The sequence below is a fragment of the Trichosurus vulpecula genome, chromosome 4, assembly GCF_011100635.1.
Source record: "Trichosurus vulpecula isolate mTriVul1 chromosome 4, mTriVul1.pri, whole genome shotgun sequence".
NCBI lineage: Eukaryota > Metazoa > Chordata > Mammalia > Diprotodontia > Phalangeridae > Trichosurus > Trichosurus vulpecula.
This window is the reverse complement of record NC_050576.1, coordinates 405,079,706-405,106,764: the sequence shown is the minus strand read 5'-3', so window position 1 is coordinate 405,106,764 and position 27,059 is coordinate 405,079,706. Positions and strand designations below refer to the sequence as shown.

The following is a 27,059-nucleotide window of genomic DNA, read 5'->3' as shown; positions in this document are numbered from 1 at the left end:
TGCAGCTGAAAAGAGCCCTTGCCTCAGAGGCCTTCTACTGCAATCCCTCCATTTCACAGATGAGGAAACCGAGACCCAGAGAGGTTAAGTGGCTTGCTGAAGGTCCTACAGATAGTAAGTATCAGGGGTGGGATTTGAGTACAGGTCTTCTGTCTTCAAGGTCATTGATCTATCCAGGGTACCATATTACCTCACTAGGCATCATCATCATCATAAGGGACTTCTATATTGTACTTTTCTTTCATCTGAGCCTCATAACAAACCTGTAAGTTAGATATTATAGGTATTATTCTTGTTTTACAAATATCAAAGCTGAAAGTTGAAACATTTGCTGATAGCACACAGTTAAAACCTAACTGCTCTTAGCAAACCCTTGTGTAGAAACCTATCTGCTTATAGGAAAACACCACTTGTTTTCCATGCCTATTTGCTGTACTTTCAAGTCTGAACAACTAATGAATGTCAATGTCAATGAATGTTGAGTGTCAAAAGTAAAGATAGGCCTCAGCTAAAATTGCAAAATTTTAGAAGCATCGATGAACAATAATAACATTTCCTAAGATTTGGAGAGAAATATTTCAACTTCTCCATAAGTCTGTTTTATTTTTTTATGGAGGCATGATGCTATCATGAAAAGATCACCACAGTCCAGTAAATCGCTCTCAGCCTCAGTCTACTTATTTCTAAAATAGAGTAGGTGAAGAGAGTAGGAGATAAAGAAATTAATCCAAACTACTTCTTAGTTCTGTTCAACCTCTCATGGTCTATGATTCTGTGTTTTCATGAATCACAAGTCAGCATACATCTTAAGCTCTATGCTTATGAACAATATTTGGACAAATATTTCATTATTTCCTTTAAATACATATTGCCAAGTTTGACAATGATTGTTATATTTTCTATAATTTTGAATGAGCAAACCACTTAGTTACCAATCCATTCTGTCATGATGCCTTTTTTTACCTGATGGTTAAATTTAATTTGTTCACTGGTCAATCAATTTTGTAAGCAGCATCGATGGCAAGACACACAAGACTATTCTGTAGTCACAAAAATTGTAAAAGGGAACAGACTAGTACATTCCAAAATCACAGGACTCTAACTTCAACCCACAATGACAGCCAAATAAAATGATCAGTTAAAAAAAGGGGAATTTCAAAAAAAGACGAGTGTCTGAGCTACTGGGGGGAACAATTTTTTTTTATTTTTTTAATTTTATCATTTTTATTTAACATTTTAGTTTTCAACATTGATTTCCAAAAGAATTTAAGTTACAAATTTTCTCCCAATTTCTACCCTCCCCCCCATTCCAAGATGGCTTATATTGTGATTGCCTCATTCCCCAGTCAGCCCTTCATTCTGTCACCCCACTCCCCCCGCTCCATCCCCTTTCCCCTTACTTTCTTGTAGGGCAGAATAGATTTCTATGCCCCATTCCCTATATATCTTGTTTCCCAGTTGCATGCAAAAACAACTTTTTTTTGAGCATCTGCTTTTAAAACTTTGAGTTCCAAATTCTCTCCCCTCTTCCCTTCCCACCCAACCTCCCTATGAAGGCAAGCAATTCAACATAGGCCATACATGTATGAGTATGTAAAACACTTCCACAATGCTCATGTTGTGAAAGACTAACTATATTTCCCTCCATCCTATCCTGTCCCCCGTTATTCAAATTTCTCCCTTGACCCTGTCCCTTTTCAAAAGTGTTTGCTTTTGATTAGCTCCTCCCCCTATCTGCCCTCCCTTCTATCACCCCCCTTTTTTATCCCCTTCCCCTTACTTTCCTGTGGAGTAAAATACCCAACTGAGTGTGTATATTATTCCCTCCTCAAGTTGAATCTGATGAGAGCAAGGTTCACTCATTCCCCCTCACCTGCCCCCCTCTTCCCTTCCAACATAACTGCTTTTTCTTGCCACTTTTATGTGAGATAATTTACCCTAGTCGATCTATCCCTCTCTCAATATATTCCTCTCTCACCTGTTAAATTTATTTTATTTTTTTAGATATCATCCATTGCTATTCAACTCACCCTCTGCTCTATGTCTATTATCTATATCTATATCTATACCTATCTGTCTATCTATCTATCTATCTATCTATCTATCTATCTATCTATGTATCTATCTATCTATCTATTCCCTTCAACTACCCTAATACTGAGAAGGGTCTCATGAATTATGCACATCATCTTTCCATGTAGGAATGTAAACAAAACAGTTCAACTTTACTAAGTCCTTTATGAATTCTCTTTCTTAGTTACATTTTCATGCTTCTCTTAATTCTTGTACTTGAAAGTCAAATTTTCTATTCAGCTTTGGTCTTTTTATTGAGAAAGCTTGAAAGTCCTCTATTTTATTGAAAATCCATATTTTGCCTTGGAGCATTACACTCAGTTTTGCTGGGTAGGTGATTCTTGGTTTTAATCCTAGCTCCTTTGATCTTTGATATCATATTCCAATGCTTTCGATCCCTTAATGTAGAAGGTGCTAAATCTTGTATTATTCTTATTGTGTTTCCACATATTCAAATTGTTTCTTTCAGCCTGCTTGTAGTATTTTCTCCTTGATCTGGGAGCTCTGGAATTTGGTGACAATATTCCTTGGAGTTTTCTTTTTTGAGATCTTTTTCAGGAGGCCCTCAGTGGATTCTTTCAATTTCTATTTTACCCTCTGGCTCTAGAGTATTAGGGCAGTTCTTGCTAATTTCTTGAAAGATGCTATCTAGGCTCTTTTTTTGATCATGGCTTTCAGGTAGTCCAATAATTTTTAAATTATCTCTCCTGGATCTATTCTCCAGGTCCGTGGTTTTTCCAATGAGATATTTCAAATTGTCTTCCATTTTTTTCATTCCTTTGGTTCTGTTTCATAATATCTTTATTTCTCATAAAGTCACTAGCTACCACTTGTTCCAATCTAATTTTTAAGGTAGTATTTTCTTCAGTGGACCTTCTTTTCCATTTGGTTAATTCTGCCTTTTGAGGCATTCTTCTCCTTATTGGCTTTTTGGAGCTCTTTTGCCATTTGAGTTAGTCTATTTTTTAAGGTGTTATTTTCTTCAGCATTTTTGGGTCTCTTTTTAGCATGTCATTGACTTGTTTTTCACGATTTTCTTGCATCACTCTCATTTCTCTTCCCAATTTTTCCTCTACTTCTCTTACTTCCTTTTCCAAATCTTTTTTGAGCTCTTCCATGACCTGAGACCAATTCATATTTTTTCTTGGAGGCTTTTGATGTGGGCTGTTTGACCTTGTTGACTTCTTCTGGCTGTATGTTTTGATCTTCTTTGTCACCAAAAAAGGAATCTAGAGTTTGAGTTTGAGTCTGAGTTTGTTTTCACTGCGTGTTCATGTTCCCAGGTAACTACTTGACCCTTGAGCTTTTTTGTCAGGGTATGACTGCTGGTAGAGTAGAGAGTACTTTGTCCCAAGCTTTAGGGTCAAAGCATTGCTATTTTCAGAGCTACTTCTGTTCCACCATCACCCCAGGCTCTGTCATGGCAGCGCTCCTCCTCCTCCAAGAACTGCCAACCACGACTGCAATCCAGATCCAAGCAGGGCACAGCAAGAAAACTTGCTTTTGTGCCCACAAAGAGCTCCTTGCAGTCCCACTCTGATCCGCTGCTAGATTCCTCCCACCGTGTGAGCCAGAGACTGGGGAAGCAGCTGATGCTTGAGCTCTGGAAGCAGCCTCAGGAGCTTCCTGCTGCTGCCAGTGCCACTGCTGTACCACCTCCACCACCCCCAGGGCTGGTGGCTGGACAGCTCTCAACTCAATCCCTCATTTTCCCACTAACTTGCTATTTGGCGTTTGTGGGTTGACCAGTTACGGCTGGCTGATTCTGGGTCTGGTCTGTCCCGGCGTGGCCCATACTGGCCTTTGCTCTGCTCCTAGCACCGTGGCATAGACCCTTCCCAGCGACCATCCAGGCTCTTCTGGGCTGGAGACCTGTTTCTCTCTGCTATTTTGTGGGTTCTGCAGCTCTAGAATTTGTTCAGAGCCAATTTTTACAGGTGTTTGGAGGGATTTGCGGGAGAGCTTAAGCAAGTCCCTGCTTTCCAGCCGCCATCTTGCCTATGTAAGTCTGTCACCTCAACTTATTTAGACACACACACCCACTTTTGGTCCACATTCCTTTTGGGTAGCACATGGAAGTCCCCTTGAATGGTGGACTATTGGAGTAATGACAATTCAAACCATGACACCCAGTTTCTGATTCCCATCACTACAGCAGATAATTTACAAGTCAGTATAGTCCACCAGGGTCCTGGTTAGTGACTCTGATGTGATATGGTGACTCCATCCACCTTGAATCCCACTGCCATCAACTGTGGGTAATGTAGAAATCAGGAGATCTCAGAGTATCAAGCTTGTCTTGAGACTTACTGAGTTCAAAGGCAAGAGAGTCCACCCTCACAGGCAGAGACTCCCAGCTGTCATGGTGCTTTAACATGTATTTAAATGCCTACTGTGTACCAGGAACTGTTTTGGGTGCTGGAGATACATAAAAAGACAAAAATAATAAAGCCTCTGCCATCTAGGGGCTTATATTCTATTGGGGAAAAGCAACATGTGTATATACTCATATGTATATATTTTTTATGTTTATAAATATGTACTTATGTATATCTATACAAAATACACAAAAAATGAATACAAGATAATTGGGGAGGGGTCAGGAAGGTGGTACCTGAAGCAAGTGTTTAAGAAAGAAGTGATTTTGGTCTAAGAGAAGAAGTTGAGGATGAGTACCTTCCAATTATGGGAGACAGCACGTGCAAAGTCACAAATATAATAGACAATAGTATGTGGGGAAATGCAAGCACAATTTGGCTGTACCATAGGGGGAATAATGTAGAGTAAGTCAAGAAAGACAGGCTGGGGACAGGTGGTGAAGGTATTTCATGCCAAACAGAAGAGATATTTCCTTCTAAAGGCAATAGGGACCACCGAAGCTTATTGAGGGCTGGAGTGACAGAGGCAGACCTTTGTTTTAGGAAAATCACTTTGGCAATTTTTGTGTAAGATGGCTTAAACAAGGGAGAGACTTGAGGCAAAGAGACCAAAAATAGGTTATTACAATAGTCTAGGAGAGAAGTTTTTAAATTTTTTGATTTCAGGTCCAATTTACACTCTCGAAAATTATTGAGGACTTGCAAAGATGTCTTGTTTGTGTACATTATATTTATTGATATTTAGAAATTATTAGAAATTAAAATATCTTAGTAACACTATGAAAATAGTGTTGACCATTCAGACTCCCTGAAAGGGTCTCAGGGACCCCCAGGGAGCCATAGACCGCATTTTGAGAATTTCTAATCCAAGCAAGAGGTAAAAAAAGGTCTGAAATAGGGTGGTGGCTGTGTGAGTACTGAGAAGGGGTTTTAAGTAAAAGACGTTTTGGAGGCAGAGATAGCAAAATCGGGCAACCGATTGTTATGTGGGGTGAGTGAGAATAAGGAGTTGACGATGATTGTGAACCATGGTGACTAGTGGGTTGGTGAAGCCCTAGGAAAATTTAGGGAAGTTAAAAATGGGATAGGGATGGGTTTTAGAAGAAAGATAGTGATTTCTGTTTTAGACATATTGAAATTGAGACACCTGTGGAAAATCCATTTAGATATGATAGCGGATGAAGTAACCCAGAGAGAGCATATTAAGAGAAGAAAAGAGAGAACAAGAGAGAGACTTGGAGTGCCTATAGTTAAGAGGTGTATGTGAATGATCTTTCAGGAAAAAGGTTTGAGAAGACAAGAAATGAAAGACAGAGCTTTACTGGGAAAACCCAGAAAAGAGGGAATGTCCAGGAGAGGACAGCAGTTGATCAACAGTGTCAAATGCTGATTGGTAAAGGAGCATTTAATAAAAGAGAGCATTGTGCATTATGCTAGTAAATTGGTATGGCTTGAATTGTATTTGGGAAAAAAAGGACATCCATGTGACCTTAAAAATGTCTGCTGATTTCTTGGTTCTATGGCAGAGTCAGACTGGCTAATTAAATATTTAAATCTAATATGATCATTGAAAATTCCCAAAGGTGATAGAAATGTACCACATGATGCATTTTACTTTATGTGTGCTTTTAATGGGTATGGACATAACTGGAAGCCCAATTGTTCAATTAATTAACTTTTCTTGCCAGGATTAAATAGAATTATAGGAGACTGTGTCTCAATGAAGACAGACTACTTATTGAGCAAATATTAGGATTTTTAAGTGGTCTTGATGATATCTTGAAGCCATTTCCCATCCCTGTTGTGTTTGGGTATATGAAATAATAATGGAAATGTAAAAATGGGATTTAATTACATTAAAAAATGTAAATACATTTTCATCTAACAAGCAAACCAGGATTTTAAACTATAATTTTCATTCAAATAATTTTATTTATATTCCCATAAAAATGTTAGATAGCATTTATAAATAAAAATTACTGTTTGCCTCTGGCGTTCTCTTTGTATATGAATCTTTTCACTTAAATTGTCCCTTAGCTTTAGAGAATTATAGATCATAGGACAAGGTACTGGCTGTCTGTTTGGTCAATCAATCATTCAATAAGCATTTATCAAATGCCTACTGTGTGTTAAGAACTGTTGTAAGCTCTGAGAGTTCAAATGAAGACAAGATAGTCTCTCACTTCAAATATTTTATTCTACTAGAAATGTCTGATTCCTATTAGTAAAGGGAAGAAAAAGTCAGAACCCATTTTTTAGAGCTATTAGAATGAATGAAAGTCACTCATGAATTTTTTTCTCTATCTCTGGGAAGAGGTTTCAAACTTTCTCTCTGTAATTTTAACCAAGTCACTTATCTCTATGGATTTCAGCTACCTCATGTGTAAAATGGGAAGTTGGAAAAGATAATATCTAATTTCCTTTACATTCCTAAGTCATATGACTATGATCTAATTATTTCCCTCCATATCCCTTTTGAAGAACTTTTCTTATAAGTTCCAGGCAAACTATACTCTACTCTGGAGAAACAAACAAAAGTCATAGAAATAAAGAATATTAGAGCTGCAAGGTATCTTAAGGGGATAGTAATATTTTTATAGCACCTTAAAAGTTTGCAAAATACTTTGCATATATCTACTCATTTGATCCTCTCAGCCACCCTGTTCATTAGGTGCTGTTATTATCCTGACTTTATAGATGAAGAAAGTGAAGCAGACAAGGGTCAAGTGCATTACCCAGGGTTTTAAGTGTCTGTGACTGGATTCAAGCTCAAGTCTTCTTCACTCCAAGTCCAGTAACACTGAACTTCAATCTCTCTCTCTCTCTCTCTCTCTCTCTCTCTCTCTCTCTCTCTCTCTCTCTCTCTCTTCCTCTCTCCCTCCCTCCTTCTTTACCTGAGGAAATTGAAACCAAGAGAAATGAAATTACTTGTCCAGTAGCAAACCATCCTAATATCATTGCCACAAAAACCTCAGATGAGATTATGAAGAGTTGGACATGACTGAACAACAACATGTGCCAAGCACTGTGCTGAGGACCAAGGATATGAAGACAATCACAGATAGAGAGTTTGATTGGATGTTAGAGGTCATCTAATCCAGCCTCCTCATTTTATGGTTAAGTGATTTGCCCAAGGTCATACATGTAGTCAGTGACACAGTTGGGATTTGAACTTGAATCCTATGATTCCGCATCTAGAATGCTTTCCATGGAAAAAAAAAACAGTCTTTGCCTTCAAGGACTCATGTTCTACTGGGAGGATGCAACGTGACACATATAAGTAAATACAGAATTTATGCCAAGTAAGTACAAAATAATTGAGGAGAGGGTATTAACAACTAGGAGAATTACACTTTCTTTCCCCCATGTTGCTATCACCCTCCCATGTTCCAAGTTCCCTTTAGCTCTAATGCCTTCCCTCTGATATTATCTCTAATTCATCCCACATGTAGCTTGTTTATATGTAGTTGTTTGTGTGTTGTATCCCCCATTGGACTGTGAGCTCTTTGAGAGCAGGGACTGTCATTTGCTTTTATATCCCAAGGGCTTATCATAGTACTTGGCACATAGCAGGTGCTTAACAAATGTTTATTTTAAAACACATAAAAGGAGGTTAATAAATGTTTATTTCATGTGTATAAAAAAAGAAATTACTTGTCCAGGGTGATAGTGATTGTGGCATAGCTTGATCTACATCCCAAGTTACTGGTTTGAAATGTGTCTTCAAGTATTGCTGACTGATGCATATCCATGGCCCACTGTATAGAAGAGAGAATGCTTTGTTTTAGATGTCAAACCTAATTTTCTGGATACCTCTAGGACAAAGAATGACCTAGACCTGTTTGACACTGCCTGAGAGCTGATATAAGGTCCCATCTAGCCTACAGTTGTTTTCCAGGTACTCAATTAGAATGAGTTCAGACTCCAATCTGACTGAATTCTTCTCCATATCAGCACTATTTTAAAAATATGTTATTGTTGAATGTATCAGAACTAAGTAGAAATTTTAAATGCAGAATGACTCGTGAACAAAGGTAATTTTAAAAAATCTTTTAGATTTTCCCTTGAGTTGTCATGGAGACTTCTGTAAACAATAAGCATGTTCGTGTCCCAGCTTAGTTGAATGAAAACAAATGGATAATATTAAAGTGCAAGAAGCTATAAATAAATAAATATATGATATGTGTATCTATAATATGATAATGTACACTGATGACAAAAATGAAAATAAAGTATTTGAACTATAATAACCACAGATCTTATAACATTTTAAATTTACAGGAAACATTTTTCTCAAATCTAGTTTTAATGTCTTCCATTTTTCAAAATAGAGATCCAGTTTTTTTCACAAATAGAGATCCAAATATTCAAACTTAAAAGGAGCTAAAACTTTTAGAATCCAGTGACCTTCACAAAGATTTAAAATGATAATTCATTTAGAAATGAAATTATTCAATACTCTGCCACCATCAGTTTTTATCTTCTGGTTGGATGGCTTCTTTCTATGACAGCCTAGGCATATCTGCTGGTATAAGCAAAAGAATTGAGGGAAAATCAGAATCTGTGCAAGGCTAAGTTGGAAATGAAGTTGAATAAAACATGTAGCAGAAAATGTGTGGGAATCAGACTGGATCAGTGAGGAAAGTAAGCTTAGCCTGCCAAAGCTTAAATTGTAAAACTGTTCAGTAAATATTGACAAGACCTAGAAGTAATTTAAAGACATACTGAACAGCATTTCTAGTTCATGTAAATACACTTTAAAAGCTAGTTTGGATATTTTCTGTTTACTCTGACTTTTTTGGGGAGAGGTGTTGAGAAAAGGGAGTTTGATGGTATAGGTTAGGTGAAAGCATATAATTAATTTTCTTTCAATATTTTATGCTGTGGATAATTCAGACATAACTCTCAAGAAAGAGGGAGGAAATGGCTTGTTTAGGATACGATCTTGTTCTCATTATTTAAAAAAGGAGAGGAATCAGCAGTTACAGAGTGACATTATGAGCAACAACACATCTAGGCTTCCCTAGAAACCTGATATTGGAATGATACAAAAACAAAAACCAAAAAAAAACCCTCAAGTAGTAGAAGTCTTTAGTGTTGGATACGGGTAAGGTAGGAATAGAAATTTTATGCAGGGGAGAAATTGTCTACTATACTATTTTAATAACTTTTTTCATACCCTGATACATCAGAAACAAAAACAACTATAGCTTACTTTTTGTTCTCCTTTAATTAATGCTTTTAATCTGATGATAAAAATCCTATTCTTCTAATGAGGAAAAAAATCTTAAAATTTAATGGCAAGGTAAAATCTATACATCATAATTTTATAAGAAAACCCCAGTTTAATCTTTGACACTGTATAGTGAATAGACATGTGATTTCATTGGTATAGAGAACTCTTCTGTGAGGGAACTGCCTCTATCAATGCTCTTTGTCACACTCTCTGCCATTTATAATCACAGAGAGTTAGTTGCCTAGAGCATTGAGAAGTTAAATAATTTGCTTACGGTCACAATATTACTCAGAAACAGGACTTGAGCCCAGATCTTCCTGGGTCACGACCATCTTTTTGTCAGTAGTGTCAGCTGTTGTTTTGGCACAGGCACAATGATCAAGTTGGTTTTCCAATTTTTTTAAGTGCTGCTATTTTATAAAGTTTATCTCTCCAAAAATATTTTGTTAATTAGTTACTTTTAATTAGTTTGAATCTCTTCTTTTTAACGATACCTATTTCATACTGCTCTTCAAGAAGAGTTCCTAATAAATATTGTTGCATCTGGCATTCTAAATTCATAAGAACTAAATTCAACCTAGTATTTTGTCTTTGTAGACATAAGTTATGAGAATAAGGTCAAGTAAATAGGCTATTTGCCCTGAGGTAGGTTGGGGTCATCATTCTAGTGTTCATGAGGAGAAATGGAGACTCTGAGAGAGACTAAGTGCCTTGCCATAGGCCACACAGCAAGACAGTGGTAGGGCAGGATTTCAACCTCTGGGCTTCTGACACCTTATCCACTAGGCCACACTGCTTCCAAACTGCTCTGAAAGATCAGCTTTCCACTTTCTTAAAACATTTGCTTCCTAATGCTGTTGCTGCTGAAAGACATGTTTCTTCATGTGGCTAATCTCCCTCACTTAAAGGGAGGATCATGTAAAGTAGCTCACCATATTCTCTCACATGAATTGAGAGGGATACTTTGGAAGTTATCACAAAAATTTGTGACTAAGCTTTTTTTTTACTCCTATATTTTTTGAATTTGCTTTCCCCATGATTAAAAAAATGGTTTCAAACATTTTATAATATTACATAATCAGTATCAAAAAGTGAAGGATTTTATTTCAGTATTAACTGCTGTATATTATACAATAATAGTTCTATAGTTTCAGGATGATAAATTCTGTTAATAATGTATTGAGAAACAGAGTATGTAGTAAAGACTTGTTTTAACTTTAAAAAAATTCTTGTCTGTAATTCAAACACTTTAGCTATGGCAGTAAATCAGCTGAGGTATGTGAATTTTACAACGTTCTTTGATGAAGGTGAAGGTTATTCTTAGCTTCATATGGTACAATGTATTCACAAGTGCTATAAAATAAATTTTACTAGTTCCTTACAACCTTCCTGTCATGTGGTAAATGACATAATTTTCTTCATTTACAACCAAGAAAAGACTGAGGCAGAGCAAGGTTAAATAACTAACTCAAGGTTATACAAAGAAAACCAATAACAATGATTTTTTTGAGGATGAAAATATATGATTCCATTGTTTCTTTCTCTAAAAATAGAGTTCTTAAAGGGTGTGTGTGTATGTGAAAGAGAGAGAGAGAGAGAGAGAGAGAGAGAGTGTCATGGACCCCTCTTAGCTCAATAACGTTTGTAAATTCATAAAAGATAATAGAAAAGGTTATAAAAGAAATCATTTATATTGAAATGCAGTTATCAATGTATCTATCCTCTCTCTCTATCTCTCAAAGCAAGTTCATGGACCCCAGGTTAACAACCTTTGCTCTAGACATATCTATTTATTCTTTCCTACTCTGCTTACCATTACAATCAAACCGAAATGTTACCCCTTAAGGCACTATTAGCCAAGATTGTAGGCATTACTGCTTTTAACTAGTATAAGACCCAGTCATTGCCTTGAAGTTTATTTTTGGTCCTTCCCTCAGATATCTTGGTTGTTCCAGCCAGTCTTTCACAGCTGTTGACCCACCTGTTCTTCCTGAACAATCCCCAGCCACCTGTTCAACTCCCACTGGTTTTGAGAAGTTCTGGGTCCTAAGTTCTGGTTGATTTATCTTTACAATGCCTCATTATCAAGATAATAATAATTAAAAATTATTCCAATTTTGGAACTTGATTTTGCATGTAAACAAAAATTTTATTTTTTTTAAAGCTGTTATGTGCTGTAAAGGCATATCTGTCTGATCAAATGTCTTTTGTTACCATAAGTTTTTCTTTGGCTTTTACTTTCTCTTTCTAAGTAGGCCTCGATAATTTCCTCCCATACACTTCACATATGGAGGTTTGCATAGTTCTTTACCAATATTTTCTCCTTTTATCCTCACAACAACCTTGGGAGGTAGGTGATTTTCTTATACCCAGTTTTACTGAGGAAGGAACTGAGGCAGACAGAGATTAAATGAATTGCCCAAGGTCACACAGCTAGTAAGCATCTGAGCCTGGATTTGAATCAGATCTTCTTCACTCCAGGTCCAGTGCTCTATCCAATATCGGCTAGCTAAGTCAATGTCTCTCCTTATATATTTTTTCTTTATAACAACTTAAGTCTGTGATTTGATTCATAAAGAATGATCCTCAACATAGAAACATTATTTTGGGCTGTAGTAGTTAATTCCTTCCCCAAATTAGTCTATTAACAAAAATAATTTAGAGTTTGTGGGTGGGTACAGATCTCATATTTTCAATTATGGTCCTACCTTCTAAATACCAACTTGTCTACATGATCCCAATCATAATGATTATGGTTTATAAATTGAGATAGAATCTAATTCATGTTAATAGTATCTCTGGTTATCCATTTCCTTCCAGTGTTTCTTTTAGAGTTGGAACATTTTGACATTTTAGAGCTTTTCTGACCTGTGACCAAATTAACATTCCCAACATCAATAGCAATGTATTTGTGAATCAACTCATTTCTAGCCCAAAGTAAGCTTTTTCCTTGGTGGAGCAAGTGAACAAAGGAAATACATTCTGATAATGGATCTAATCCTCTCTTTCACTATTGGTTACATCTTCCTTCATATCTTTCAATTCACTAGTTTTAGAGGGGGATTAGAATACTTCTCTATCCCCATTGCCACTTCCAGAATCTGTACTTCTGTCTCTTAGCAATCTGTCTTCTTCTTTATTGTTCACTCTGTCTACATGTAATACTCGATCCAGATTCTTTGGCTCTTATCCCATTCACTCCTAATTTTTCCAGTAGAGGGACAAAAATGTTGCCATGTTGCCACTATTATTCCTCCTCCTCCTCCTCATTCTCTCTCTCTCTCTCTCTCTCTCTCTCTCTCTCTCTCTCTCTCTCTCATTTAGTCTATCACTATCCATTGGTTCTTTCTCTGCTACCTACAAATATGCTTGAATTTCCCCTATCCTTAGAAAGCTCACTAGATCCCACCGTTCCCACTAGCTATTGTACTTTAATATGTCAACTCCCTTTATTAACCAAATTCCTAGAAAAATTCATGTAAATTCATCACCTAAACCCTCTCTAATCTGACTTTTGATCTCAACATTGAATTAAAACTCAGAAGTTGCCAATGATCCCTCTGTCCTAGAGCCTTTTCTTTATCCTCTGTATTCCCTCACTTTATTTGTTAATTTATTATTTATTTATTATTATCCTTTGGTTCAATTATCATTTATTACTGACTCCCACTTCTAGTTTCTTCCCGAACTTCAGCCCATCATCACCCACTGGACATTTCCAACTGGCTGCCCTGGTGGCCTCTCAAACTCAGTCTTTTATCCCAAAACCTATTCCTCTTCCCAATTCCCATAGAACTGTTGATGATACCACCGTGCTTTCATTCACTCAGATTCACAACCTTATGGTCGTCTTCAACTTTTCACTCAGATAAACCATCCTTAGACACTCACTTTGCCAAAGCTTGTCCTTTCTGATGGTACAATAACTCTCTCTTCTGACTTCTCTTTACTTATCTTGCCACCACCTTAGTTCATGCCTTCAGCAGTACCTCTTAGAATAATATTGTGACAACCTCCTTATTGGCTTCCAAGACTCTAGTCTTTTATCTCTCCATTCCCACCTTCATACTGTACCATATGGATGCTAAAGCACAAATCTGACCCTGGCACCTGCTAACTCAATAAACTTTAATCACTCCCTATTACCTGTAGTACCGAATATAAACCCTTCTATTTGGCATCTAAACATCTTCATACCTTGACCCTTTTCTACTTTTTAAAAATATATTACTTCCCTTCACATACTCTGTGACCTAGAGTATAATGGCCTACTTGCCATTCCTCCCACACCATGCTTTTTGTCTCAGCTCCGTGCCTTTACATTGCTATATTTATAGCAGGAATGTACTCTCACATTACCTCTGTCTCTTGGAATCCCTTGTTACGTTCAAGATTCAACTATTCTGCCCCCTACATAGGCAAGCCTTTCTTGATCCTGCAAACTGCTAGTGAACTTCCCAAGCTAGTGTTTCTTTTTTGAATATTTTGTATCTGATTCCATGTGTATATGTTGTCTTACTCAATAGAATAGAAGTTCCTTGAAGAATCGGAATGTTTATTTTTGTTCTTTCAATCTTAGCATCTAGCAGACTGCCCAGCATATAGTAGACTATACTTGTTGATTGGTGGATTGATTGATCAGCGAGAAGAAAAATACCCCTTTCCTTTCTTGTCTGACTTTCTGGAGGCTGCAGCAATGGCACCCACTCTCCATTAGCCCATACTCCAGCTATTGCTGTTGGTGACTTTAAGGGCAGGAAAAAAGTCTCTACCCTCTTGTCTATCTAGCTACCATCAGCAACCCTACTCTCAGGTTTTTTTTTTTTGCACCAAAACCAATTAACTCTTCCTTTCGAGGGGCAGATGCTGGGAGGGGATTGTCTCTGACTTTGTGAAATACTCATGAACGTAATTGACCAGTATTTGATGTTCTCCCTTTATATCCTATGCAGATATTTTTTGCCACATTTCTTGCTGATTGCCCTCATCCACTTCCCCTTTCTCTCATGTGCAGAGTATGCATCCCAAAGAAAGTTAAAAAGGAAAGTCTTTTACATTCTAGCACTTAATTGCAACCAAAAATGTAGTAACCACTATATAAATGTTAGCTATTATAAATATATACATACATATATTTGTACATGTGTGTATATTTATGTATATAGGTATTCATGTTACATATTACATAAACACTATATATATACAAATATGCATATATATGTATGTGTACATATGTATATATACACATACATACACACATATATAGATATAGATATCAATATCTATGTATCTCTATCTCTATAGCTATATAAAACTATCTAAGAATCAAATGAGGTAACTGTAAATGCTTAGCACTGTACCCAGCATGTAATAAGTACTATATATGCACATACACATGTACAAACTTACATACATGCATCCATACACACAATTTCTAAAGATAAGATTATAGGATTTAGAAGTGAAAGTCATCTTGAAGATGATCAGTTCCCCTTTTACAGATTAGGAAACTAAGGTCCAGCAAAGTTAGGTTCTCAACAAAATCAGCATTTCCTCCTGTTCTGGCCTGATTAAAACCGGAGTGTACAGAATAATGGTCTTAATGCTATAGAACTAGATTAAACCTTCCAGGACTTCGTGGTAGCTGAAGCAGGAATGGTAGCACACTGGTGACCAGCCAATACTGATTTTCTTGATGCTCACTTCAAAGAGAGGAAAGAAGTTGCCATCTACTAGTCTAACTAAGCTACTGTCGGCATCCCTACGTAGTCCCTTACATGGAAATGTCTTATAGCAAAGCCCATCACTCTCCCTTCCTAGGGGAAGGTGCTGGGAAGAAATCTGGAAAATCCACATTCTCAGAAGGTTTTCATTTTGCAGAGGCTCAGGATCTACTGATCTACTTACTTAGAAAAGAGTAATCCTGGGGCTGCTGTGGAGTTGTATTGCTAAATACAGCTGTAGACTGGGAGAGATGGAGGAAGTTGTAATCAATTGTCCCATGGGTATAATATGATTTTCTGGGCTTAGCAACTGATCATGGAAAATCCTATGAATGGAGGCACTTGGGAAAGGACAGCAATAGCTAGCCCTCTCCTTAGCCTCAGAAAACCTGATGAAATGATAGTTGATATGATGCTTAATTTTGCTGAAGTGTTCACTGGGTGGAGATATGCAGATATGAATGTGATGTAAAATGTTATCAGAAAAATAATATTTATGTTTTTCAAATAAACTATAAGATCTCTGTACTCAGAATTTGGAGATTCTCCATTCTGGAGAAAGGAGTGATGGTAGACAGTATTTTTTCAGTGAATATAGATAGATAACAGATATCCCTTGTCCCTTTTTAAAGATATCTCATTTTAAGGCTATGTTTTGTATTTGCTGTTGCCTATTTAGGATTAGCATATGATTATTATAATTATATTTCATCATTATATATAGCTATGATATAGTATTAGATTAAGGTAAGGAAAGAGTAGTAAAATCATTAAAAGACCAAATCATAATGAACAAATATATAACTCAATATTTATGTTCTCCATTAACTCAACATTATTCAAGTACTTCTTCAGTTTTGCTATTATTCTAAAAACACAAAAATTCAATAGAAATAATAACTTGAGAATATCATATATTTGGCCTAATAGTCTACACAATTGTTGTTGTGTTGACTGATTTGTTTTTGAAATATTAGTATTTAAAACCTTTAAAAATGTAAATTTTATAGTAAATGAAATTCTCCAGTGTCAAGGATGTGGGATAAATTTTTGCATTAAGTGTTATTACAAAACTCTAGTACATGCTATGCCTGGACTTTACACATGTGTGGTTGCAATTAGTCAGAGTTATGTTAAGTAGAATCACATTTCTTCATTTTCTAGCCATATGATGAAATTTACCCCAAAACCTCTTTAAAATCTTTTCTATTCAATAAGCTTTCTGCCTCATCACTAGCTCATAAGAATATATACCCTTATAACTAATGGTTATATATACCCTGCCCATTAATCCATAGTTATATATACCTTGTCTCTGATAATATGCATGTAAATGTACAGAATGTTTAAATATTATTTAAAATATTTGTGTATATATCAAATAGTGCATATATGTATGTGTGTATGTATATGGCTATATATTTTAAATGTATATAATACACTATAAGGGTTTTAAAAGATTTTTATGGTAAACTTTACAGAGTTTATAAGAATTTAGGGAAAGTAGGGTTAGTTTGGTATTTTCCAACTTAGAAATGACCATATTTTTAAATGGGCTTTTGGTGGGAATGTATTGGTGGCTAAAATTTATATCAACTGGGGCATAGCAGCTGATTTTTAAGTGTGAAAAAGGTACATCTCTCCCAGCTGAAATTATCTCTGACTTTGCTGTCCCTTTCACCCATGATATTAGAATTATTATCATTAATGTGATATTCCTATAGTTTAGCTATTGAACTCTGCCATAACAAAACTCTGGCAACTATGAAAGAAAAGTGGAAATTGCTATGAGATCAGTTTATGGAGAGATCACTTCTGGGGGCAGTGGGAGAGGGAGAGTAGTGCTCCATCCATTGTGATAAATATTATAGAGCCATTGTTGAATGGAGTTGCCTTGATTGAATGGGAATGACTTGGGGGGAATGAGGAATCAAAAGAGATAAGTGAAGTTATAAGTACAGGTAACTGGAAAAATAGTGGCTTCATAGACAGAGAAGAGGAAGCCAGAAGAAGGTGTTTCAGGAAAAATATGACTTTCAATCTTAGATGTGTTGAGTTTAAAGTTCTTTTTTTTTTCAAATGACAAAAAGTATTTTTATTTTGACATCTGAATAAGTGTTGACTCCTCAGGACACGGCCTTTGGCATCTTTTCCAACTTATTCATCAGCTTGTTGCACTGTGCCTTTTTCAGAAACATAGATGCCTTCCAAAAATTTTCTGATATCCTTGTTTTTGACTGTTGTGGCTTGTTGGATCAGGGCAGCTGAGTTTGAAACAAGTTCAATATCATTTCCTTCAAGAATTAACTCATCTTTCTGGGCTTGAGAAACAGCACAAGTAACAGCACCTGGTCTCATGTGCACTCTTTGGATATATTTTTCACCCAAGAAATTTCTAATTTCAACAAGTGAGCCATTCTCTTGAATAACAATATTGATGGGGACATGAGCATACACAGACCTCATCTTGTAACAAAAACCCAGGGTAACGCCTTTGATCATGCTTTGTACATGAGTACAGATTGTGCTCATGGTTGCATGTTCTTTTCGATTTCCCTACCATTTGTCCACCCGGAGCCTCTTTTTCTGCTTTCCCAGGAGACTGAGCTCAACATTGATATGTTTGAAATCCCTATGGAGGATTCTTCTGGGCCCCTTCACAATAACTATCTGACCCTTAAGAGAGATGTCAGCATTTTCTGGGATGTCGACCGTCTGGTTGCTTAGAATGGTCTTCATTCTGGTAGTGAATGGGCCAAAGAGGTGGTTTAAAGTTCTAATAAAGCAGCCAGGTAGAAGATGGATGGTGAGGAGTTGGAAATTCCAGTCTAGAATTCAGGAGAGAAGTTAAGGCTAGATTAAGGAGGTATCTAGGTGAGAGCCAGTATCATGTCTGCCTTATAAAGTTATGAATATCACATAAGTTAATATATACAAAAAGTGCTTTGTAAATAGTGCAGAGGAGAAAACTGTGGCAACAATTTCTTTCACATTTTGATGTTTTTTTTTTTGTGCTTGTGACCAAGTTTATTTCAATAGTCCTTCTAATAGTTAATTTTGTGTAACTGCTCCTTAAGACTATTGAATGAAACCTTACACTGTTGATAAAGTTTCCATGTTAATAGCCCTTTCTGTTAATTTGCCAGATTCTAGTATCTTCTTTTATTTTTGGAACAGGGCTCTTAGAAGTTAAAAGTAATAATCACAATTCAGAAAATTCTAAATTGCTCTGAAAATGTAACACCAGGCATAGACAGACCAATTTCTAGATTTACACATTTTTTTAACAGACCTGGCTTTCTGTAACCACATAGAATTCAGAAAAATAGGGGAATTACTGAGATTTACTCCAAGGAGACATATTCTAGTCATAAAGGATGAAGAGTTTTGTCCTACCTGTGGATGGCATTGGAAGTTTTTTATTTCTTTTAATTTTTAAATATTTTTCAATAGTGGTAATGGTTTCTTAAACTTTTTAGAAATGTGACTATACTTGAGTGTAGCATACCTTTATTTTGTCTCAATAATCAATGAATGGATTTTAATTTTGTACTTTAACTTTCATCTTATATGGAGTCAGCAAAGACCGCTAGATAACAAACAGAGAAGTTTGTGTTTGACCTGAGAGATAATAGGGAGCTGCTAGAGTTTATTGAGTAGTGGAGTAGCATAGTCCGAACTGTGTTTTAGGAAACACTTTGGAAGCTGTGTGGGAGATGAATTGGAGAAGGGAGAGATTTGAGTCAGGTAAACCGATTAGCAGGCTATTGAATGAGAAGCTAGACTGTCTCGTTAAGAGATGTGAAGACCTGGGTTAGAATGGCTCTCATGTGAATAAAAAGGTATTAAATCTAAGCAGATATAGTGATTTGAAGGATAGAAAGGTTTGGGGGGAAGGGAAAGATTAAGCGATATATTTTAGTCGTATTGTCTTTGAGATCCCTAAGGGATATCCAATTTGAAATTCACAATAGGCAGTTCGTTGTGGGGGGCTGAAGCTTAAGAGAGATGCTAGGGCTGGACTTAAGTAGGTGCTTAATAAATGTTTATTGATAGATTGTTATAAATCTGAGGAATCATTTGCATAGAAATGATCCATGATTCTAAAATTATGGGGAGAGAGAGAGAGAGAGAGAGAGAGAGAGAGAGAGAGAGAGAGAGAGAGAGAGAGAGAACAGAGAGTAATAATTAGAATAAATTTCTTGAATCCTCCATTTAGGAAGGACTCTATGCTTCTGGCAACTGGAGTGATATTCAGGGAGCCAGCAAAGGAAGAAGGAAATAGCTCCACCAAAGTTAATGTGTTTTTAAAAAAAGCAGACATTGCATATAATCACCTCAAAACCCAATTTAACCTATTTGGTGGATGGAACTACCTTTTCTGCTTTCTACAGGTGCTGCTTTGGCTCTATATTTTTCTCCAAAGATGACTTCTTTCCCCTTTAAGGCTACAGTTTTTCTACATCCCTCCTGCATTTGAGATGTAAGGTGTAAGGATAAGGAGAGAAAAAGGCGATGTCTAGTTGAAAGAGAAAAAATGATTTACTAGGACAAAGAGTGGAAAAGACAAATGGTATAAAAGAAAAAGCTTTGATTTGTGAGACAGAAGATCTGGGTTCTAGTTTCAGTTCTTCCATTGACTCATTGTGAGGAATTGAATAGTAAATTGACCTCTCTGGGTTTCAGTTTTATCATCTGTAAGACAAGATGATTTCTAATGTTCATTCTGGTTCTCAAGTGCAGTGAATATACAATCTCCCTAGGGAAGCTGTCAAACCTTATAACTGGTTTCATTAGGACTAACATTTTGGAAATTAGCTAATCATCTCAGTTTAAGAAAAAAAGGTAGGCTTTCAAAAAACTGAACAAAAAGTGATTTTTGAAGACTACATTAAATGCCTGAAGCAGGCTGGTTAGATCAGCTCTTTCATCTGGAAGATGAGGGACACACAGACATCCACAGGGACAACTAGAGTGACTGGTGACCTACTAAGTGTAGGTCCTGACACCAAGAAATTAGGATACCAGAGCCTGAGTTTATGCTCATCTGACTTTTTAACTGGAATTTGTTCATTCTAAACTAGCAACTTTTGTCTACCTTGATATGTAAAGCCATAATCTCCCTAATGAGTACAAACTATCGCACAGCTTCTATATAAGCTGGCTTCCTGAGATTAGACCCTTGGTGCCAGCTTCATCTCCTAGCACAAGAACAAAGAGGATGGCAGTGAGGTGGAAAGCACAATACAAATATTACTCTTTTTTTGTAGATGAATGGCTTTATTCATTAAATTGGTAGGTAAATGATCAGTAATGGCTAGAAAGCTCCTTGGGGACAGGAACTTTCATTTTTGTCTTTGAAAATTTCATGTGTAGCATAATGGCACATAGAAGGCACGACATTGTAGGCAATCAATGACCATTGTTTGATTGATTTAATAAACCCTCTAGTTAGATAAACTTAGTAATAGACTTTCTAAGGGTTCCTTGAAATCCTGGAACCTATCACAAGCCTCCCTTTCTTTCCTGAACTTACAAAGCATTTTAAGAAAATGTGCTCACTTGTTTTGTTTGCTAAGAATACTTCAGTAAGGAGTAAAATAACTTGCCTGGTAACTTGGCAAAATGAGGAGACTTACTCTAACATCTGTAAATTAGTCAGGTGATATGAGAACAATGTTGTACAGTGAGGGATAAGCCTTTTGATTTAATAGTATGGAAACAAAAAGAAATATATTGTCAGGGGCTGGTACATTCTCCAAACCTTCTTGATCTAAAATATATTATATCTGTAATCTCTCTTCGGAAGCATCTTTTTATATAATCCTCTTTTTCTGTACTTGCCTATTGAAATGTTCATGTTTGTTGATACTTAAGTTCATAATAAAAAAGAAAAATTAAAAGAACATTTTTAGTGATATTAACTCATCATATGCTGAGAGAGATCTTAGAAATCTAATTCATTTTTGATGAGGAAACTGAGACCCAGGGAAATAAGCATTGTAAGTGAAGGAGCTGAGAAGTAAACTCAGGTCACCTTACTACTATATTCTAGATGACACACTGCCTCCTCTTCCTGACTAATCTACAAATGCTAGACAATTACGGTCTATACAGAGTCACAAGAAAAAGGGAAAGTGTAAAAGGACAAATAAAGGGTTCTTAACTGCCTCCCACATCACACATATCTTCGCTATCTACTTTAGGAAGGTCCCGTATTCTAAGCAGCCACCTAGAATATAAATTATTGATTATCCTAGCTGTTCCTAGACAATTCTTTAGATAGGACCAATTTTGATTGAATAGGAAGGAGTTTTTAAATGGTCGCTTGACTGTGAAGAAAATGGTATTGAAAATCCTTTCTCCGGTATGCCTAATTAAAACTCAGATAATGCAACATTCCAAGATAACTTATTCTCTTCTATTTTTAATGTAGCAATTTGAAATGTGCATATAAATTAAAAACACAGGAGTCAAACACAGAGGAGATTGATACAGTACTTCTCCATCTTAGATGCTATTGGGAAAAAGCTTCATGAAATAAGTTTGATTGAGTGAGAGAGTACATTTTACCAGGCTTTTTCTATTCTAGGGAAAGATTTATGACACGGAGCTAAATCACCCTCTCAGGAAGTCCAGATTCCCACAGAACACAGGAAATGATGTATTTTTCTATAGCACTAAAGAACACATTATGTATTAAAGAGGATATCTCAAAGTCAGTGCTGTTTGGAGGCAGCACAGCTGCAGTATTAGCTCAAATAGACCATAGCAACTGTGCTTTTAATAGTTTTCGAAATTATATCGAGGATCAATCTAATAGGATTTTTCAACATGTAGATCCCTTTTAAATTATACCTTCAGATAGATGGAGCTCATGATTAATTTCAGGGATTTCCATGTGAAACAGCCTTCTGCCATTCCCCCACATCCCCATTCCAAGCTAGAGGTATGCAGAGTAACTTTCAGCACCACACACTTTAGAGGCTATCATAGTTCTCTGCTACCGTATAGCAGACTTTGATGTCAGGTCAGAAGAACAGCCTTATTTCACAATTCCTTTTTTATCCGAGAAATGTAATTCCCTTTTCCTTAAATCCATGGCTCTATCAATCTTAGTTTTTTTTTTGTCCTTTCTTTTCTTTTTTTTTTAATCCAGAGAGATTCTCATGGAACTGAAAGCTCTTAAGAGGTTGGATACTGTTGGGTACCTCTGAGTTAAAATGAATTGCTTAAATGCTACTTCATGGTTTAAAAAATCACTTCTTCTGTCTAGCCAATTATGCAGAAAATATGTACTCCTGTTTTTTAAATGTACTCCGTAGTGATGATGGGCAACTAAGTCTTTAATTTGAATGGTCAATAAAACCATAGAAATCTAAGTCTGTATTAAAAGAAACACCGAATATTCAGTAATTCATTCAATCTTTCTAGGAACTATTTATAGGCATAAGGCAGAAAAGATAAAGCTAAGAATTAATTAAATCCAGGCCATATCAGTTGTGTTGAAAGTTCTTTGACTAGAGCTTGGCTGCATTTTCATACTATAACATGATAGCTTTTGTAATAAAGTCTGTATGAGCACCTCAGTATACAATGATACTAAGGGGTATTTCAATCTAGAATCCTTTTGTTTGATTGCACCATGACTTAAATTTTAAGCCACCCATTTTTGAATGAGAAAAAATAATTGCTATGTATCCTTCAAGGTATGAAACCTCAGAGTCTTTTTGGTTTTTAACAGTTTCAGAGGACCAGAAATTTAAATTCACTTTAATTAACTTTTTTTGGGGGGATAGGTGGGTAACACAAAGATTCTTTACTGAGCTCTCCTTGGATGGTGTATGTAGTGCCAGTGGTGTGTTTAAGTCTCTTGCTACTCATTTTATAGTCGGAAAGCTGGCTGCAGCTGCCTTTCCAAGTAAATTCATGAGGTTTTCCTTGATCATATTTCATTTTTTGACAAAGATCTTTGCTTTTACAGGTTTTGTGATGGGTTTATATTTTTTACAAGATGCATTTTTTAAAAAATGTCTAATTCCCCTATAGTCCCTTAAAATGGAATCAAGACACTTTTTTTTTTCTATTGGAGGAGATTTTACCCCAAAGGCTAGTTTATTATATATTTTCCCATTCTACTTCTCATTTTGAAAGATTTATTTTTAATACCAAACACATTAGAACATTATTCAAACACAGTACAAAGTTTTCTGCTTCTTGGTTACATACTGGCAGTGTGTATGTCTTAACATGAGACCAGCCAGAAGCATGTTGCTGCACCGTAGGTGGTTGTAAGCCTAAGATGCTTCATTCTTCCAGGTGGGAAATCAACCTGTCAGGCTGAGTCATGGAAACATGATTAGTTTACTAACTTCATTAAATGAAAACTTTTGTAGTGCTGGGCTGTCTTTGCTCCCCTTGTTTGCCAAAGTGAAACAATCCAGTTTTTCATGTGCTGAGTGGAATACCATGTGTAAACACAGCAGGGGGACATTCCAGAATTTCTGTGGGCTTCTTTGACCACGGAAAGTCACCTTGTGATCTTAGTGATTCCATGAACCATTCCCTCCTTTTTTGTTTTTTTCCACTTCCTTATTTGATAGCCAGCAAATGTGGATGCACAAATTAGGAACTGAATAGCACAGAGAATGCCCTCATGCATATCCACCCTGCTATTTTCAGACTTTATTAAGTCTGCTCTAAAAGTAGTCTATATAAAAGACTATTCCTTTGATAAAGCATTTCTAATGACTGTGTTCATTGCCCTAGAGGTCCTTTTCCTTTAAAATCACTACCAGAAATGTTCTAAAGTGCAAATTAACTTTTAAGAAGATTGTAGGCCTCAATATTATATATGCGTGCATGTGTGCATGTGTGTGTATGCATGTGTGTGTATGGTACTGTAAATGTATAATTTGAGGATTCTTAAGCATACCATTCATCTCACACAGTGGTTGTTAAAGAACTGGAAAATCTGAACCAAATGTGTTTATGCTGACTCTTTCTAAGTTTTTCAGTAGCAGATTATGTGTGTTTATTGATTTTTTTTTAATTCTAAGATTTACCCCTTCATTTTCAGCTCAGGATCAGTTATTGGCCAAGTGGGGCTGCAGCTTAGTTAAATGAATTAAATTTCATTTTCTTACAGTGAACCCAGATTTCTCTTATTACTAGCTGACAAATTGGCTATTATCAGATGGAAATAAATTTGTTCTTATGTCATGAAGATTGTATTTCAAAGGACTGGGCCTCCTAACGAATATGTTAGACACACTCTGTTGATTATCCTAGAAATAGAAAAGAAAAAGGTCAGTGAGATAAATAATTTTGCCACAATATTTATTCTTGATGTATTAGATAAAACACATTTTTTGAAGAAAGATCTCTGAGTGTCCATTACCCATTATTTTATAATTTCTCTTTTATGCATCTGTCTATATATAATTGTCTAAATGCTTAGAAATGTGTTTAACAAATTCCCAGGGTAAATGATCCTGAAAATTCAAAGAAATGGCTCTATTTGCTTAATATTCAGCAAAGGAAGCTTGCCTGCTAGAAACCTCTACATGGAGGATTCAGGTTGATTGTTTTTTGATATCTCATTTTGTTCAGTGTTACCCATAGTCAGTTATAGGCTATTAACATTTTTATATAGTATAATGGTGTGTACTAGGATAATCATTTACATTGTAGAATGGTCACTGTGTACTTATTTGTTAATTGCTGATTTTGGCTCGAATAGCAAATTTCTGGACTAAACAACAAAGCATTGATATCTGCACGCAGTAGACCCAGGCGAACTCAGAACTAGGCTTCAGACCGTAATGATCATCACTGTTTGCTGGTGAAACCACTCTCAATACTAGCCTCGGCCCTACTAGCCTACTACCTTCCCTCCACCAGCCACCCTGAGAGACTAAGGGACTGAACCTGGAAGGTGCCAGTGGAAATCAAATCCAGATCCTGTGCAGTCTGTACTTCCTCCCCACCAGCACACACACACACACACACACACACACACACACACACACACACACCCCATTCCTCTATTCCTCTATTAGCGAACCCTGTGGAGTTGACCCATCTTCCTCTGCAGTCCACTCCTGGAGACTGAGACTCCTCATCTGCCCTTATCTCTATGGATTCTCCTGTTTTCTTCCTATCCCTGTATTAATCAAACGTTGGCCATGTAAGGTGGAAAAAGAAACAACTATCCCAGATTCCACCTAATTACCACTCACATGTATCCCCCTCAACCCTACCCTACTCATGTCCCACTCTAACCATGCCCATCCCTTCCACTGAGCCATCTGGAACTCCTGGTGAATAGAGTGAGCAAAGGTTTGTTTTATCCTGGATCTTTTTCATGGTCCTTCCATCTATTACACCTCCCTGAGATCTGGCTCCTCTCTGACAACACTGCATCAGAGACTGTCCTCTCCAGCACTGACCGTGCCTTTTTTCACATCCCCAGGTTCCCTTCTTTAAAGGGAAATTGAAATACTCCTCATTTCCCACTTGTCACTTCCTGACTTTTCCTTTATCTCCTTCACTCATATTTTTTTCTTCCTTTGAAGTCCACTCAGTTAATATTTTCTGCCTGATCCAAATTCTGCCTCTTTTTCCTCTTGTCCTCAACTTCTGCCTTGATAATAAATGATTTAATTATGAAATCCATGGATTGGCACTGGATTATTCCCACTTTCTGCCTTTTCTGTAATACCTAATAAGAAGTTGAACACAATTGTAGGAAGTCTCACAATTGTTCTGGCTGGGCACATTGCAAATTTACATTCAAATTCATATTCAACTGGACCCTCAATACATAAAGGGAGTCCTTTCGTTTCTTTCTAATTGATTCCCTATCTCACTCCCCATGGAAGGGATCCCAAAATTTTCTTCTCTTCTCAAGCCTCCTATACTTTCTTCACTCCTCTTTCTCTCAGCTGGGGGCCTTTTTTAAGGAAATTTAGGCCATTCAACTTGAACTTCTTTTCTTCCCACTCTCTTCATCTCAAAATCCCTTGTTATTACCTACTACTCTCTCTCCCTTTTCCTCACTATCTGACAAAGAATTAGCCCATCTCCTTGTCAATTTGTTCCTTCTCTACTGTCTTCAAATATACTTTAGTTTCCCTTATCCTTAAAAATTCTTCTGTATACCCTACCATCTTCTCAAAATATTGACCTTCCTTTCCTTTCCTTTTCTCAGCAAAGCTTCTTGAAAAAGTTATTTTTTAAATCACCTGAGTTTATTATGTATTTTAAAGGAATAGTAAGTGATACATAATAGATTTTAAGTTTCATGTGGAATCATATTTTTATTATATTTTATTTTATATTATATTATATTATATATTCATTATATATTGAAATACTTATTTTATTACATAAATAAAAATAAAATAATATGATTTTTAAAAAGCTATTTACTCTCACTGCTTCCAATTGCTCTCCTTTTACCCACTCATCAGCCTTTTGCATTGTGACTTCAAGCCTCATCATTCAACTAACAGTGTCCTCTTCAAAATTACCTGTGATATCTTTATTACCATATTTCATAGCCTTTTCTCAGTCCTAATTGACTTCAGGTCCTTCTTGACCTATGTCCTGTATTTGACACTGCTGATCTCCCTCTCCTCCTGAATA

General features: G+C 36.4%; 1 protein-coding gene and 1 pseudogene across 1 annotated transcript in view; one reads left to right on the top strand and one right to left on the bottom strand.

Annotated features, from left to right (window-relative positions):
* The window catches only part of EPHA3 (EPH receptor A3), a 519,117-nt gene that overhangs the window by 213,855 nt on the left and 278,203 nt on the right, over nt 1-27,059 (top strand). The gene's annotated exons all lie outside the window — the stretch shown is intronic.
* LOC118848274 lies at nt 17,568-18,151 on the bottom strand (annotated as a pseudogene).